This window comes from Eptesicus fuscus, chromosome 4 (genome assembly GCF_027574615.1).
Source record: "Eptesicus fuscus isolate TK198812 chromosome 4, DD_ASM_mEF_20220401, whole genome shotgun sequence".
NCBI classification, from domain to species: domain Eukaryota; kingdom Metazoa; phylum Chordata; class Mammalia; order Chiroptera; family Vespertilionidae; genus Eptesicus; species Eptesicus fuscus.
Genome location: NC_072476.1, coordinates 102,305,146 through 102,318,838, shown reverse-complemented (window position 1 = coordinate 102,318,838; position 13,693 = coordinate 102,305,146). Strand labels below are relative to the sequence as shown.

The 13,693-nt window shown below is 38.9% G+C and overlaps 1 protein-coding gene across 1 annotated transcript in view; it reads right to left on the bottom strand.

Annotated features, from left to right (window-relative positions):
- The window catches only part of HCN1 (hyperpolarization activated cyclic nucleotide gated potassium channel 1), a 308,732-nt gene that overhangs the window by 129,387 nt on the left and 165,652 nt on the right, over window positions 1-13,693 (bottom strand). The gene's annotated exons all lie outside the window — the stretch shown is intronic.

Below are 13,693 nucleotides of genomic sequence, written 5' to 3'. Positions count from 1 at the left end.
CTAATCAAAGCAATGTTAAGAAAATAAAATGGGCCAGGAATGGCTCTCTTGACAAAGAACATTCTTACTGTTAAGGTATAAAACATGGTTATGTTCTTTGGTTTCTCTTTATAAATTTACCAGAGGCCCGGTGCACAAAATTCGTGCATGGGGGGGGGGGTCCCTCAGCCTGACCTGCACCATCTCCAATCTGGGAGCCCTCAGGGGAGCCCTCTCTAATCCAGGAGCCCTGATGGCTTAGGCCCACTACCCGTGGTTCTCTGCTCTCTGCAGGGCCTGGCTGCTCCGGGCCCGCTGCCCAGAGGCTCTCTGCAGCCCAGAGGCTGTCTACGGCCAGGGTGGGATGCTTGCCTCACTGTGGGCTTGATCCCCAGTTGGGGCCCTGCAGGAGGAAGCCAACCGGTGATTCTCTCTCACTGATAATGTTTCTGTCTCTCTCTCTCCCGCTCCCTTCCTCTTGGAAATCAATGAAAATATATTAAATTAAAAAAAAAAAAGAAGAAGAATGAATGAATAAAACAAAGCAAAAAACAGCCATTCTCTGGATCATTGTCCCATCCCCTTGAGATTCTGCTTCCCGGCAAGTGTGGACAGTTTGGTCAAGTAAACTCATAAAAGTTCTCTACAGGTTTTAATGTTTACATGAACACAATGTATACACCTGCTGGTTTCTGAGGGCGAGGCAACAGAATCAGTCCATGAGGTTTTCTGTGAAACTGTAGAGGAGTCTGTTTTTGCTGTCAAAAGCCAGGTCACCCTTAGAAAGAGTGTAGAAAATGGGATTTACAGAGAGAGAACAGACAGAAGCAAAGAGAGGGATGCTCCCGCACTCTTTTCCACCCAGACAGGCTGGTTTCTCAAACATCCTCCCTCCCTGAAGTTGGTGAGCTGCGGCCTAAGGGTGGGGGAGTCAGAGAAGCCTGAGTTGAGGTCCAAGGCTCTGACATCACTGGAGAGCTTTCTGCATTTGAATGAAGCCTTGGAGTGAGATCCATTGGAATGAATCGCCCTGACCTCCTCTCCTCCTGCTTGCTCCTTACTCCACCCCCTACTCCCCGAGCCCAGGATCTGTCTGCTCCCAGCTGCCTCCCCTGAACATGCCAGGTGCAGGTGGATCCCAGAGAGTGGGCACTGCTCCCCACAGCAGCGCCCAGCTCCGGAGGGTGCCAGCGCCCCCAGGGACAGCAATACCCAGCAACGGCAGGTCCTCAGCCTCCCTCCAGACACAGGAGGAAAGACAACCTAAGCAGCAAGCCTAAGGGATGCCCAGGAGGGACGTGCTTGCTGAGCTTCCATGCAGAAGGCCGCGCGCGCGCGCTGCCCAGAGGCCCTCCGGGGCTGGGGTGGGATGCTTGCCTTGAAGCAAGCGTCTGGCCCTGGCTGCTCCGCAGTGGGGACGGAATGCTTGCCTCATATCCGCGGCGATGAAGCAAGCATTCCGCCAGGCCGCTCATGCTGCCTGCTCTCAGTGGCTGCCCCCCCCCCAGGACTGGGGCACTCCGACAGGCTGAGGGGACTGGATGCCGCCATCTTGTGGCTATGGGCGCTGCCATCTTTGTGACTGAGTGATGGTTAATTTGCATATTACCGTTTTATTAGATAGGATACCTGCATTACTTGACATATCTTTTTGATGGAGCAGCTATATGCCATGTTGACAATAGAATGCAAGAAATATAAACATTTCGCTACTCAGTCTGTTTCACAGCTAACATCCACCTAGGATTCAATATGTATTGTCCTAATCAATGGTAAAATCAATATCGTAAAAGTCCTACGGCACTTTCTGCAATTCTAAGCTTAAAAATGATCCAGGTTATCTTACCAGGTTTTAGGTACAAAGAGTGGATGAAACCTTATTAAGGGGTTTACTTGGTAAACAAGAAAACAGCAGTCTCCACAGTCACCTCTGTGGACACTGACCGGTGACTGCCGTCATTGGACTAATTTTTTAGCCACCTGCTTCATCTGGGATCTCCTTAGGAACGGCCAACCCATACCGTCAGAAAAGTCAACTACTCGGGCCTCTCATCTCTAGAAGCCTCTGTAAATGCCCGAATGCAATGGTCCACTCCCCAACCTCACATACTGATGGTCAGGGCCTCATGCTTTTGGGTGCTTTTATCCTGGGTTCTTTGTTCCATTGTCCCTTCCAAAAATTCCCTTACGTTATTTATTAACATTCAACACCCCCAGTCTTTTAATAAAATTCTTCCTCTCCTTCTTGGCTTGTGGGTCCCCCTCACTGTCTCCCCAAAGATACTCCAGTAGTTTTCTTAAAGAGTTGGTTCAGTTCTTTCATATTTCATCAGCTTTAGCTTCTGATGGCAGTGCCCTCATCTTCCCATCTTCCTTTTGCCACTTTCAGACAATTATTTGTCTTGCTGTATTAAAAAAAAAAAAAAATCCTCTTTCTTTAGTGTTCCTCTACTTGGCTATTCCACCCATAACCTCATTCCTGGCATTTATCAACCTCTCGGTCTCCACCCACCACACATTTCCATTTATTAAGGACTGTTTTACCATTGATCAGAATGTCAACTTCTGATCAGTCAAAACAGTCACCTTCTGTACCTGAGCTACTGAAGATCACTGGAGAGAAAATGTAGACTGTGGCTGCTAACATTTTTTTAAGGGTAGCAATCTTATTTGAGGCCCCTGGCTATGATCCATTTCTAACACCATCTATCCTATATTTTCTCTCTCTCCATTTCCCTTAAACTCATGACTGTTGTGCTCAGTTTTGGCTTATAGTTTTACCTCTCCTAGAGGAAAGAGGCATTCTAATGTTTAATATTCTTCAACTCTGCCCTCCCACCCCTTCAAACAAACAGATATCGGCAGCTTTTCTTACTATTTTTTTTCCTCATCTCAGAATAGTATGTCTTCTATTTAAAACAAGTCCCTCTTAATTTTTAATACTAACCTGATCTTATTTTCCCCAAAAAACCTAAACAATTAGTTCAGAGTTCCTCAATCCAAAGGATCCCCCCTCTCTGTTGTAGATAGGCAGACACTTTTGTAAAATATAGTACAAATGAAGCAATATGAAAATGAAATTAAAAAAGGAACGTGATGTAATACTAGCTACTGATTATACTACTGGAGGTGATGGCAAGAGCAAATTGCTATAATTACTTCATTACTTTTTTGTCAGAACCATTAACTTTTCTACACTAGCTTTACCCCAAACACAATTTCAGGTTAAGGTAAGCACTAAAATATTGATTTAATAAATATAACTATTTTTTCCTGAAATTCTTCTTTGGCAAATCTTATCTTGAAAACTCAAATTAGAAATAAAAATTTTTTAATATAAAATTTAATAATCTCTTTCCTTCTTTAGTACATAGTAGAAAATAAGAAACCAACCAGAAATGGCTACATAAGTATGTGTGAATGTGTGCCTGTGTGTAGAGAAAGAGGGTAAAAAAAGAAAATAACCATATCAGCAATAGCTTATGAATTCTGCATAGGTCTTGTGAATGAATTTCAAATGATATTTACATAACACTGTGTTTTTGGGACAGGGTTGAGGAATAATTCATTTTAGACATAACATATTGCTAACAATAGTCTCATTAGTATTTTTATAGTTTCATGCAAATCTTTTGCTCGCTCTCTTTTGTATAACTGCTGTCTCATCAGATTTGTAATGTTACATGCTCCAATAAGTACAAACTTAGTTATCTCTACATTTTGAGCTACAGATAGTGTAATTATTCTAGTTTTTGTTACTAGTTCATTTCCTCAGTATACAAAACCAATCACATAAATTTGCAGAATGGAGAAATGCACCTAAACTTGGTAAGAAGAGATATTTTACTTTGGAGAATTCACTTCATCAATTTGTATTTTTTAATTCATTTAAATAATGAATGCTCTTAAAACAGAGAGAATTCATTCTCCAAGCTCTGACTGAACTATCAAAGCACACAGAGCAGAGGATGTTTAAACACATTTTATGTACTCTGAAAATTGTTCTCCTATAGACTGACAGATATACAGTCAGTAAGTATCTGGTAATTGCTTTGAAATTAGCAAGTAAGCATATGCCATATTTTTCCATTCCATTCAGATGTAATTTAGAAAGATTTTTGCACTAATCCTCAGTTAACCAAATTCTATTGAATTGTCTCTAAGACATATATAAAATGCATAATATATTTTGGTGGTCTCTTGCTAACATATTTTTAAAGTATACCCCAAATGTTGTTATTTCTTCTACTTTATATGAATTCTGTGAGAAAGAATCCACTCCAGTGTTTTAGGTGTCATATTCATAAACTTTGTTAAATACAAAGGTAATGATAATATTTGGCACCTCAACTAATTTTTTTTACTTAAAATGTTGAAAATCATAGTGTTAATAGGGTGGTAAAAATTTTTTAAATTTAGCTATATATACAAGGTGTCCCAAAAAATGTATACACACTTTAATAGCTGATACCTGAATTTTGAAAGTGAAATGTATTTTAATAAACACTGCCTTTATAACTATTTAAAGTGTGTATATACATTTTCTTGGTACACCCTATATTTTAATTAAACATTACATTGCTAACTACATAGTATATAGTGTGTCCAAAATATGTATACACACTTTAACAGCTGATAACTTACTGAATTTTCATTCCTTTTCAGGTTTAACTGATTTGATATAATGGGTGAAGCCAGACTAAGCTTTGAATAAAGAAAATTTATCCTAAACTGCCACTAGACTTTTTATGGGGATATATAAAAGATAAAGTTTACTGTACAAAACCGGCAACAGTCAACAGATTAAGGGCACACAAATACTGAACAAAATGATTCTTGATGTTTGTGGATCCATTGCTTCACATTATCAGTAGTGCCTGGACCAGAACAGTCATTAGTTTGAAAAAAAGGCATTGAAAAAAAGTATTCATTTCTGTAGATTATTTCAAATTTTGAAAATGAATTGTATGTTAATAAACACTGACTTTATAATCATTCAAAGTGTGCATACACTTTTTGGGACACCCTTTGTATCTTTTTAATTTTTGAGCAATTCTTTTTTTAATATTAGAGATAAACAAAGTTCACATGAAATAAAAAGGCACCAAACAAGAAATTTTGCCACGTCAGGACTTCAAAAGTTGTCTGCTGGGGACACACATGGCCTGAAACCAGGGGACTGGCATTCTGGTCCTGACTCTGCATTAATCAGTTTCCAAAATTTCCCCTTCGCTTTTCAATGAAAAGAAAGGAGCTATAGCAAGTCACACCCTTCATTTTAATAAGAAAAAAGTACAATGTTAAGAAATGAAAACACAAGGAAGCCAACATGCACACACACAAGTTGAAAGGTACACAAGAGGTAAAACACTAGGTTATGTAAATCATGTCCCTAAACCTTTGTTAACAAAGTAAATAAATAAAACTTCATAATACAGCTGTCATCAGATAAAATGTAGTAAAATAAAATACAGTAGACACCATTATATTTGGACAAATTGCCCAGTCTAGTCTTTCTCAACATCGACAGTCTCGAAAAGTCGGGTGCAAAACAGCACGTGGCAGCCTTCTCCAGGAGGCTCCAGGAGCGGCGAGAGGAAGGACAGCCCTCTTCTGAAGATACAGCTAAGATGAAAACAGCACTGCCCCCATCCTCTAGCCATGGCCAGCAGACTTACATCACGCATTGGCATGCCACCTGGCTGCGCTGGCCACATGGGTCAGTTGAGCCTGAAACACTAATTTATTCGAGTGGATGTGTGTGGGAGATGCTCTGGAAGAAGGAGTGGTGCTGGCAAATGCCGTCTGGAAGAAACCACTAGGTTCGTGTTGTGGGCACGAAGACAGTAAAACAGAAGGACGATTTTCAGTGAATCCGTCCCATATTCTGACATTTGACAAAACCCAGTAAGTGAAAAGACACACCATATTATTACTGCAACTTCTCAAAAAGAAACCAAAAACTCAGAAAATAAACAACTTTTGGCAAAGTTATAATGCATCCTTTCCTCAATTATTTGCATTATCAACCCTATTATAAAAAGACTTATTCAACTCCAATGGCTAACTGCATGTTCTTTCAGGAAGGAAGGAAGGAAGGAAGGAAGGAAGGAAGGAAGGAAGGAAGGAAGGAAGGAAGGAAGGAAGGAAGGAAGGAAGGAAGGAAGGAAGGAAGGAAAGAAAGGGAGGGAGGGAGGGAGGGAGGGAGGGAGGGAGGGAGGGAAGTTAGTTCCCAGTTTAGAAAGAAGTGGTACATTTTCCTAAATGGGAACCTTTGGGATTATTATATATTTTACCAAATACTCTTTGTGATAACAGAATGGAGATTCTGATTTGAAAATAATCCAAATCCGTATCTGCAATGAAATACATTTACATGCAAATTCTGTTTGTGATTTTAGTATCCTTTAATTCCAAAACATCTGTCATTCTTTTTCATACCCTGGTTACATGACCAATGTTCATATAGACATTTTTCATCATTGTAGTTTATACTTATTCAAGCTTTTTATCACCAAAACTTACTTCTCTGAACACATCTATTTTTGTCTAGTTTATATTTTTCACTGTCTTCTTCTTCCCAAACTGTCTTTTGGTTTGAGATGGCTAATCTTTGAAAAGTCCTATTTTCTTCCATTCTTTTTTTCTCTGCTCATTATCACTTCCTTATCTGGTCTGACACAAAAAGCCATTATTTCAACCAATGTCTTATCAAAATTGTCAATTCCCTTCTCTGTTGCATTCCCATAGTAATAGTCTCTTCTAAGATTAACTGTCTGCCATCTCATTCCTAAACATGAGCTTCTACATGTACTACTTTTGGTCAGCATAGTTGAACATTTTATGATTCTCTCTTCTACTGTCTCCATTAAAATATAAACATAACGGGAAGAATCACATATAACTATCTTAATTTCTCAAGGTCTTTGGCTCAGGGTTAATTTTTTTAAATAAAAAAACTAGAGTTTGCTTTAAAAGCAGTTTAATTTCTCAGAACAGTCTCAGGGTTAATTTTGATAAACATATGTTGAACAATTGGATAATAAATGTGTGAAATCTACCACCTGTCAATATTAAGTCAATTTCATGTTTCTATAAAATAAATAGCAGGCAAAGATTGTCATCCAGGTGTCACTTACTTAAAAATAAGAAAGCAGCTCCGCTGGTGTGGGCTCAGTGGTTGAGCACTGACCCAGGAACAAAAAGGTCACAGGTTCAATTACCAGTCAGGACACATACCTAGCTAGGTTGGGGGCTCAGTCCCCAGTGGGAGGCTGTGCAAAAGACAGCCGATCAATGTGTCTCTCTCATCGATGTTTCTATCTCTCCATCCCTATCTCATCCTCTCTCTTTAAAAATCAATAAAAACTTATTTTTTAAAGAAATTAAAAAAATAACAAAGCAGTCCTGAGAAAAAAGGAACAAAGTCAGAGGTATCACACTACCTAACTTCAAATTATACTACAGAGCTACAATAATCAATACTGCATAGTACTGGCAGAAAAACAGATACACAGCCCAGTGGAATAGAATTGAAAGCCCAGAAGTAAAACCACATATGTATGGGCAAGTAATTTTTGACAAAGGATTAAAAAACATACAAAGGAATAAAGAAAGCCTCTTTGAGAAATGGTGCTGAAAACATTAGAAAGCCACATGCAGAGGTATGAAACTAGACTACAGTTTGTCCCCATGTACAAAAACCAATTCAAAAATCTAAGTGATCTATTCTAAATGACATGCAGGGTAGGGCAAAAGTTGTGAGTACGTGAAACACATAGTTTATTCTTGTATTATTTATAAACTAGAGGCCCGGTGCACGAAATTCATGCACAGGGGTGTGTGTCCCTCAGCCCAGCCTGCACCCTCTCCAATCTGGGACCCCTCGAGGGATGTCTGACTGCCTTTTAGGCCCGATCCCTCTCACAATCCAGGACTGCTGGCTCCCAACTGCTCGCCTGCCTGCCTTCCTGATTGCTTCTAACCGCTTCTGCCTGCCAGCATGATCACCCCCTAACCACTTCCCTGCCAGCCTGATTGATGCCTAACTGCTCCCCTGCCAGCCTGTTTGCCCCTAACTTCCCTCCCCTGAAGGCCTGGTCACCCCTAACTGCCCTCCCTTGCAGGCTTGGTCCCTCCTAACTGCCCTCCCCTGCTGGCCATCTTGTGGGCCATCTTGTGTCCACATGGGGGCAGGATCTTTGACCACATGGGGGCAGTCATCTTGTGTGTTGGAGTGATGGTCAATTTGCATATTACTCTTTTATTAGATAGGATTATTATATTATTTTCCATACAAAGCACTGTGAACCTTTTTAATATATTTTATTGATTTTTTACAGAGAGGAAGAGAGAGGGATAGAGAGTTAGAAACATCGATGAGAGAGAAACATCGATCAGCTGCCTCTTGCACACCCCTCACTGGGGATGTGCCCGCAACCAAGGTACATGCCCTTGACCGGAATCGAACCCGGGACCTTTGAGTCCGCAGGCCGACGCTCTATCCACTGAGCCAAACCGGTTTCGGCACTGTGAACCTTTTTTTGCCCCACCTTGTATTTATTTTCTTATTAATTCCAGTGGAAACCAATTGAAATCTGTTTCTTTGTTGTCTGAGTATCAGTAATGTTATAGTGGCTTGTATAATAAGCATATAAAATAAACTAGTGATTAATTAAATTTTGATTACACATAACGATTGTATGAAAACAGTTTTAATTACTTTTATGTTCATTGTCACAGGCTCTATAACTATAAAATTATTATTAAATAGAAGAACTCAGTTTCTATGTTCTGAATGCACGCTATCATTGCAGAATTTAAAACATATTGCAGGATTGGAAATATTTTTTTAAACAATGGTGCAAACTATTTTGAGTTTTTGAGACTATTTTAAATTAACTGACATATTGGTCTCCTCTGATATTGAATCTGACAACATGAACCCCATTGTGTTTTAAGTGTATTTTCCAGATCCCTTATCAATTTGAGCTAGCAGGCTAACCCTGTAACAGATGCTGAGCCTGAGCCAAAACACATTCTAAAAAATTGGAGATTTGGACTTATTCCTATTGAGTTGGCAAGAGTGAAATGCAATAGAATTCAGTACTTCTGACAAGCCCTAAATGGAGGCATCCAGAAGGTTACTATCATTATTATCCAGGCTTTCACCCAGAATTCAGACTCACAAATCACTGTCATGCTGTCTGCTAAATTCAGCCTTGATTCCGGCTCCACATTAGTTCATTCCTTTGGTATATTTTTGTAGTAGGAGAGTTAGCAGAAGAGAATGCTTTTGTATTGTGGTGTATTCAAGGCCCCAATTTCTGAGTCACATATCCAGAAAGAGAGGAATTCTAAGACTTTTAGGATTAAATTTTAAATAAAAATATTTACAAATAAATTTTTAAGAGCAGCAGGTGAGGACAGCATTTTTGCCTGAAGGGGTAAAAACATTCTCAGTGCCACAAAGTTGTTCTAAGGATTTTACAAACTTTATTGTTAGCCATCAACCAATCTCACAGGTAACCAGTACTTAAAAGGGAATGCAACTGATTGGACTGTGTCCCCCCAAATTTCGTGTTAAAGCCCTGATCACCAAGGTGATGGTAACTGGAGCTGGGGCCTTTGGGAGGTGATTAGGTCCGGAAGGCAGAGTCCTCATGCGGGGATTAGTGCTCTTACAACAACAGACCAGAGAGTTTGCTCTCTCTCTCTCTGCCATGTGAGGAGACAGCAAGAACATGGTCATCTGCAAACAGAATTCAATCTGCCAGCACTTTGATCTTGAACTTCCCAGCCTCCACGACTATGAGAACTACATGTCCTGGTTAAGCCACTGAGTCTATGGTATTTTGTTACAGCAGCCTGAGCTGACTAAAATAGAGAGGTATTAATTTTACTGTTAATTTTCAAATCAGAATAGGCATATTCAAGTAGCAAATTTGAATAAACAATATATGGAAAAATAAGTCATGCCTCTTTAAATATTTAACTAACGTGTTGGCAATGAGACTTTACAGTGATACCACTATTGAGGGGTATGCAATAAAACCAGAATTAAGTGAATATTATGTATTCATGTAAAATATGTGTTTTTAAATATCTAACAAAATTGTTTGAATTTTATGTTCAAATAGACTTGTCTCCCAGAGCATGTAGAGCAAATTCAGGTCTAATATCTGGACTAGGTGACTATTTAACTGTTGATAATATTTGGGTATAGTTCTTCCTAGATATACGTCTATTAATATACATTTTTCTATAATTATGTATACATATTTTTTAAAATTTTAAGAGAGAGTTTATTTAGAAAGATACAGAGGTAGTAGAAGTGAACCAACTGGGCTGCATAGGCTCAGGAAACAAGTTACAGAAGCACAAGAAGGGCCCTTGGCGCTCAGGAGAAGGAATGGCAAAGGGAACGCCCCTGAGGTAGGAGAAGGGGACAGGAAAAGCTCCCATGTGCACCCCTAAGAAAAAAAATATTTTTTAGTGGCGAAATCAGTGCTTCCATTTTTGTAAACAGTCTTTCATTCAATAATACATATGGGTTCTAATTGCTAATATGCCTAAAATATCTGCCTCTTAATTCATTGCATAAGTGGGTGAAAGTTTATTCAATCAATCCGCTATGACTGAACATTTAGTGAACCCTTTTAAACACTGCTTAGAATTTTGTAGTTGAATCCCATCTACGAGAGGAAAAACCAATGAATGTCCCCAGCTCTGCTCATCTGACTCTGATACTCCAACCATCTCCTCTATTTAACAGTTTCATTTCTCATCATTCTAGAATTAAATCATCTACAGATGCAGATAAAGTTGACGTAAAGCATGCCTTTGGGAGATCACTTTAATCTGTTAACAGGGATAATTTTAATGCTAACTGATGTGTTACTTGCTTCAAAGAGGAGATTCAAGGTCACTTACTCATCCATTCGTGCCTGGAAGGCGGACCCTATGCTAAGGACTGAAGCATGGCAGGTGGTCAAGTTCAGCACATCCCTGGAACATTTATTCTCATGTAAGATGAGCTGTTGTTCTGCTTGATTAATTTGGTTTAAGCAAGGGAATGTTAAAATTCAAATAGCCCTAGAAAAATTACACACGACAGGCTCCTCTACTGGGAAAGAAAACAACCCGGTGAGGGAGAACACAGGATTGTGGGGCAGATAGAAGCAGGGGGCCATGCTACAGGCTCCTGAGCATAGCAGGCAGCCAGGAGGTAGCTGTAAACCGGGTGGGTCTACAGGTCACAGACCAACCAGGAGCAGAAACACACAGCGGACGAAGGGCAGCAGGAGTAGACATCAGCTCTAGTGTTTCCTCAGCGGTACTAAGCTGTACTAGTCTAGCCTTTAATATTTAAATCAAGTATGGCTCTATATAAGTGTGTCAATATTTAAGAAGTTTACTATTTAAGTGAATATTATAAACCTTTTACTTATATTTACACAAATGATTTTAGAACAATTATTTGTCGTGTGGCATTAAAGCTTTCTCTTAAGAGTAGATAACACATCTACCCCTCAAAAGCATGTGTACCTTTCACAAAGATCAAAGAATATAACTTCCCCAAGAAATGGCGAATTTGAGAGCATGTCCCATCCTTCAGCTGGTGGGGAACTGCAAGGCTGTTCAGGAGTCAATCATCAGGCTCCTGGTGCCCCTGGGGAGAGGGACACGGTTCAGCTGCAGTGAAAAGACCTATGACATGAACGTCCATGCCACCAATAGAGTCACAAGAAATAAGCTCAGAACCCAGCAGCCGTGTTTCCTGGGGTTGTGAGGCTTGGAGGAGACAGAACATGCTCTGATAGTGGTGAGTGTTCGCTGAAAGGTAGGCTCATTGTTCATAATCAATACAGTCCTAGGCAGGCTGCTGAATGAGCAAGCATCTCTTAAAATCATAGTTTCTTAACAGCAACCTTCATCTGCAAAGGTGTCATCAACTTGTTCTTTTTTTAGAGGTAGAAAGAATGGAAGCCAAAGAGAATCAATACCTTAACCATCACAAATATAAAAAGCAAGGCTAGTACTTTTTACTCCCGTGAGTGCCTTTCCCATTTACCCTGATCAATTTCTCTAACTCTGCAACTGGCTTTTACCTTCAACATACTCTGAGGCGGTGTGTGTGTGTGTGTGTGTGTGTGTGTGTGTGTGTGTGTGTGTGTGTGTGTGTTTCTATTCTTTTCTCACATTTGTAATCTATCTTTTTATCTTAGACATCCCTGATCATCTTGAATACAAAGACAATTTTTGGTTTATACTTATATTTTGCTGAAACAAGTGTAAATTAATCTTAAATCTTTCAGCTAAATCTCTCACGATGCTTTTACTCAGTCAAAGCAATAAATCATATAAGGGAAAAGGCACATTAACACGTTGGTTTCTCTGCATTTATAATTGAAACCTAGTTTTAAAAATATTTATCTTTGAAGTATAAGAATAAAAACGCACAAACACTAACAATTGCCAAATTATTCATAAAAATTTATTAAAGTATTTTTAAAAAGCCCTTTTCATTGAAGTTAATAGAAAAAGGCTTAAGTGCTTTGCAATTCAAGTGGGCAATTATTTTCAATAGAAAGCTCATATCCTACTTGTCACAATAAAAGCCTAAAAATAAAAAGCAAATGTGTCTTTCACTATGACACATTTGCTTTTTATTTCATTATATCACACAATGATATAAAATATGCACAACAGAATTTACTTCAAGGCATGATTCCATTTAATTCTAAATCGAATCAACATATAAAGACAATGCAATTCTGCATTTAAAGATAATTTCCTGCTCTTCATTAATAGCGTCTTCTTCATTTTTAACTATTTAAATTTACCATGAAAACTTGTCTTTAAATCTATCATCTGTACTAAAACTAGAGTATAATAATAGAAGTTTAGGATATAATAATAGGAATGAGTACAGGCATCCATGTATTCCATTATGGATATTACATATGTGTATATTTACATTATATTGTATACGGGGCATCCCAAAAATGTATACACACTTTAACAGCTGATAGCTCAATTTTGAAAATGAAATATATTTTAATAAACACTGTCTTTATTATTCAAAGTATATGTATACATTTTTGGGACACCCTATATAATACATATATGGATGATATATCTTTCCCTAATGATAGAAGACACCAGCTATAAATTAGAATGTACAGAAAGAAGCCTTAATTATATTGTTCAGCACAACCTTTTTTCTTTATTCAGCACTTTATACTTACATAAAAATATAAGCTGGAAAAACAAAGTAGCTTTTTACTCCACTTAATAACAGAGTTTTTGTCTTTCTCAGGGAAAAGGGGGCTAAGCTGTAATATTCACAAACAGAAATGGCATTTTCAGATGACATATCTATGCGTCTAGAATAAGCTCACAAAGAAAAACAATAAATATTATTCACAATGAGTCATAGTTGCACCACCACTTATTTTTGTAGAACTACTTCAAAATATCTCGTCATTTTAGCATTTTTTTTAAAGCTTTGTCCCCTTCTCTATAATTTCATCTAACTCCTTTACAAACTCGGGTCCCAGGGCAGCCTTTATTTCTTCTGGAAAATCTTCCCAGTGCCCCTTCATGTACTGGAAATCCTCCCCTTCGTGTTCCCACAGCACCTCGAGCTCCATCTCAGCACTTATCATGCTGGGGCCTAACTGCCTGTTTATCCGTCCTCTCCTTTGGACTG